The sequence below is a fragment of the Camellia sinensis genome, chromosome 9, assembly GCF_055761805.1.
Source record: "Camellia sinensis isolate YWXY chromosome 9, ASM5576180v1, whole genome shotgun sequence".
Lineage (NCBI taxonomy): Eukaryota > Viridiplantae > Streptophyta > Magnoliopsida > Ericales > Theaceae > Camellia > Camellia sinensis.
The window spans coordinates 122,699,156-122,704,332 of NC_138969.1; the positions used below are offsets into that span (position 1 = coordinate 122,699,156).

Genomic DNA, 5,177 nt, shown 5'->3' on the forward strand with positions numbered 1-5,177 from the left:
TCTCTCTCTCTCTCACTCTCTCGTTTCGTTGTTCTTCATATCTGCACCGATCACTCTCTGACTCTCTCGTTGTTCATCTCATCGCACCGATCATCGCACCGCCGATCTACTCACAGGTAAACTCTCTCTCTCAATCTCTGTCTCTCTCTCTCTCTCTCGCCCCGATTGTTGTTTTTTGTTTTGTTTTATATATATATATATATATATGTATATATCAGATATCTCTCTGATCTGATCTGTCTCCCTCACTCTCTCATCTCATCAGTCTCACTTTCTGGTTTTGCATCTCTGTACCGATCGACTCACAGGTAAGCCTCTCTCTCTCTCTCTCTCTCCCTGATCTCTTATCTCTGCACCGATCGAACAGATCTTTCTGTTTCTCATCTCATCAGCCTCTCTCTCCCTGATAATTTATTTTATTTTAAACATTATATATATTTTTGGTTTGTAGAATTGAAGTAGATGACAATTGGTATGGGAATGGATTAAGAAACATTTTGTCTCTATTTATGCAGAGACTGTTTTTTGATCGTGGTCAGTTCGTAAATTTTGGAATTGTATGGGAATGGATTAAGAAACATCTCATCAGTCTCTATTTATGCAGAGACTGTTTTTTGGTATGGGAATGGATTAAGAAACATTACTATCTATCTGTTCTAATTTGTGAACCTGACAATGTTTTATCAGTCCCCGGAATTGTATGTTTTTGATGATAGGACTTTTTTTTATCATATGTGTGGGTCAGATTGATGAGCTTAAGGAAGTTAAAGGTGGGTTTTGCAGGTAAAGGAAGCAAAATATTCTAACAATCTCCTTTTATTTTATTTTATTTTTTAAGTTTTTTCTCTATTCTTTAACTTCTTTGCAAATCACCACACAATAACTTGTGCCATATATCAGCAAAGCAAAGTCCAATAAAACATGAAAAAAGAGAACCTTTATTTCAATACTTTTGTTGCTGATATATTCCGGCACTGCCATTAGTTAGGCTTTATTTCTATGCCATGGATGTTTCACATATTATATACAGAAACATTAGAAAAGAGAACCTTTTGGTGGTTCTATGCCTTTAAATGCAATAATACTACAAATTCACAATTTTTACTAATAATTTACTCAAAAACATCAATATGTGGTCCAAATTAACAGCTTGTCTTGTGGGAGTTTGCCTGTTTAGATCAAATTACCACGTCAAGCTCTATAATTCTGGTTATGTAATGCATGTTGCACATTGTCTTACAAATTATTGTCAGACACACCTCTTGGGTCTTGACACTCTACACGTATCCGCCCTATTCTTTTGGTGGCTATTATCTGTATCATAGTATAAAATAAACAGTATGAACAGGCCTCAAAGTTTTTATCATAGATCATGCAAAAATGGTATATATGGTATCATGCAGTATATTGATGGGCATTCCTTTGTGAAAGTTTTAGTGATTAAATTAATAAAAATAAAAAGTAGGTGTTTTAAAGTCTTTTGGGGCTGTTTGACTAAAATTTAGGTAGAAAACAAAGATGACAACACTACATGCATTGGTAGAAATCATTTACTATAATGCCACATTACTTTTTCATGGCATCTAATGGAGCCTACTGCTTGACTATGCCAAATGCAGGTTATGGTTCCGGTTTGAATTATAATTCTGGTTATGGTTCTGGAATGTATGGCTCATCATATGGTGGATTGGGAGGGTCTTATGGAGGGGGGTTGTATGGAAACAACATGTATCGAGGAGGTTATGGTGGTGGGCTTTATGGAGGTTCTGGCATGTACGGAGGGGGTATGTACAATGGTGGTTTTGGAGGCCCAATGGGTGGTTATGGGATGGGCATGGGGGGTCCTAATGGCAATCAAGATCCGAATAATCCATTTGGTGCTCCGCCATCTCCACCAGGGTTTTGGATATCATTCCTGTGGGTGGTAAGTCAAGATTAACCTTTTTTGCTTTTGTCCTTTTGATATACTTGAGAGACGCGAGAAAAAGGTGTTGGTTTAGACTCTATGCGTTTTTATCAACATTATAATATTTTAGCACATTACCATGATGGTCTGGTAGGTTTTTTTAGATAAAACTGCACAGGTGATAGATATATAGCATGTGATGATGTAAGATCAGATGTTCTAAGTATCTTCCATGATGGCAATCACAATTGCTTATAGAGGTGTCAGGTGTCAAGATAGGAATCTTCTTTTGCTGAATTATGTTTTAATTTAATATGAAAGATAAAGGAAAGTTCATTCAATACTACTAAACGGGTCATAGTTGGAATAAAAATACACATTCCTCATGATGTGGATTAGGTTTTCTACTATGAGGACAAATTAGCAGTCCATGACTTATTTACAAACTTTCTTTGATGAGTTAATGGAATTACCAGTGGTACACTGGTACCACCTCCAGAAAGCATTGAGGGGAATTGAGCTTAGAATTTGGTCAATTGGTCCCAAGAACAGTTGCTGCTGCATAAAGGTGCTTTCTTAATATGGACATGCAATAATGACTTGTTATCACACTCGACATACTAATAGTCTAATACATTCTTGTCATCGTGAAAAACTGCAACAGCATATGGATGGGACCACAAATGAGCACCCGAGGGCGAAGGTGTGATATATTTTTTTCATAATAACATTATAAGTAGAAACACCTCCTTCCATTATAATTTTTTTGTTCTCCTCTTTCTAGTTCATTCTCTAGCTGCTCATTTTCTGTACCTTAAAAGAGGAAAAATAGGATAGCTTGATTCCATAACAGTTTTCCCTAACGTTAGAAGATAAGATAGGCCAATAATAAACCTTGATTTGCAGGGCTTGAGAATATTTGATTTGAGATAGGGCTTTACGATTGGCTTTAATTGTGGAATTAGTGATAGCAATAGAATTTCCTCTGTGATTTCTTGGTCTGTAAACTAGCCTTTAATTTTCACCTTAATTTTTGTTTTCTTTTCCTTTCCTTGTATCCCTTCTCAAGTGATGTCTCAAGCAAATGACACGTGCTGGCCATTGTCACTTTTAAATGCACCGTTGTTATGTTCTGACTAGCATTTTAAGGATATTGATGCACTGTAAGAGCAATTTATATCTGTAATAACATGGAAATCCTACATGGGTAGATCTTTTTATGTCAATTACGTTTAGGGAGAGACATGAAATGAGTCATGTTTGAATTTGCTTTTGCAGTCTGATGGATTCCCGACAATTCTTTTCTTCCCAGCTGGCAATAAGAGCTTCGACCCGGTTAGTGAAAATTTTCTTTCTTATTCCGATACTATTATTTTTCTTCCAGTTTTCATCAATTATTATTGCCTTCTAACAAATTTCCTGAAAATTTTCTTTCTTATTCCGCCATTGCTTTCCCTATCTCAGTTGGAGCTAAGATATTGTGTTTGGTTAAACATATAGTTTTGGTTTGTCTATATATTATATTTTTCTTTAATTATTATTTCAAATTATGACTATTAAGTTCAGTTTCACCTATACATATTTACTCAGCTTGGAGATTTTGTTTTGGTGCAGCAAAGAAAGGGATAATGGTTTTTGCTCTGCATGAGGAGCCTGATCTCACAGAGCTAGTTGGGGATTTCATATTCAGATCACCAAGGAGACTTTCAATGGTATACCAGCTAGACTCTTTCCAATCCATAACTGACAACACCACCACCAAAATTAGCTCCACCTTCAGTTTGTTCTTCATTTTTTTAAACCAATAAGCTTTCCACTTCGCTCATGATGGGACCTGAGCTTTGTTCTTAATTTATAAGCATTAGCTTTGTTCCTAATTTATAAGCATTGGAGAGCTTTGTTCCTAAATATCCAATGTGCTGATTGGTGAATTTTAGATTTTATTTTATTATTATTTTTTTTTTTTAGGATTTGGGTGAATTTTATAATTTAAATATGTTTTTATGAACATGTACAGTTTAATTGTTCTTTGTAAAATATTGAATTTGATGGTTTGATCAATTTTTATTTTTGTTTTTTGTTATGATGTTTTTGTGAATGGAATGTAAATAATCAGCTCTTAGAGAGAGACGGCACCACCGTCGGAAAAAATAGAAAATTTTATTAGTTTTATTAATTTTGTTACAGGTTTTATTTTTTGCGACGACATTATACTGTCGCAAAAAATAGAAATTTTATTATTTAAAATAGAAATTTTATTATTTTTTAATATTTTTTGCGACGGTCTTATACTGTCGCAAAAAATAGAAAATTTTATATTTTTTATACTTTCTGCGACGGCACTACACCGTTGCAAAAAAGTCTTTTTTTTTTTAAAAAAAAAACTATTGGCGACGGTATTTTTTGCCGTCTCAAATAACATTTTTAGCGACGGTAAAATAGGGCCGTCGCAAAAAAGTTAAGAAATTTCAAACGTTATTAGCGACTGCACGGTGCCGTCGCAAAAAGGCAAAAAATGCCGTCGCAAAACATTAGCGACGGCACTTACCGTCGCAAAAACTCTTTTGCAACCCCTGCAGTTGCGACCCCCCTCTTGCCGTCGCAAAAAGTCATTTTGCCGTCGCAAAAAGTATTAGCGACGGCATTAGGAGTATTAGCGACGGTATTTTACCGTCGCAAAAAGTCAATTTTTTTGTAGTGTTGGGAGGAGATAGGGGATGGACTCCGTCGATACAACAAATATGTGTATCTATTAAAGTATTAATACAGCAAATCTGTGTATCATATATGAAGTACGGAAGTGTTTTATTTGAGATTGATACAGCAATTATGTGTATCTATTGTGAAGTATAAAGTGTTCAATTTGGGTTGTTATCTCAATTGAAATGGAAGTACTGTTGATATGAGATGTAATCTCATTTAATTTGCTAGGCCAGGTTCTGAGCCATAGTTATAAATTGAGTAATTGGATAAGAAATGGAAAATGGGATGAAACATGAACACATTTGTCATGTAATTGAAATGGGTTATGAATTGATTTATGTGAGTTAAACATTTATCAAATGCTAATGTTTTAGTTATTGCTCATATCATGTTTAGCATATCTCTACTGGGCATTGGCTCACCCTATATGGGACATCTTTTTCAGGTACAAGTAGCATGCCACCTCCAAGGACGTAACTTGAGAGGCTAAGTGGCTGGGACATCTTTTGTGATTACATTCTTGTATTACATGTATATCAAGCCAATGGCTTATTTTGTGTTTTGAGTT

General features: G+C 35.1%; 1 long non-coding RNA gene across 1 annotated transcript; it reads left to right on the forward strand.

Annotated features, from left to right (window-relative positions):
- Positions 1-1,511: 1,511 nt before the first annotated feature.
- LOC145799168 (uncharacterized) lies at positions 1,512-3,983 on the forward strand. The gene is made up of 3 exons (XR_014341181.1): positions 1,512-2,609; positions 3,185-3,241; positions 3,521-3,983. It is a non-coding gene; the product is annotated as an uncharacterized LOC145799168 (long non-coding RNA).
- Positions 3,984-5,177: the final 1,194 nt, after the last annotated feature.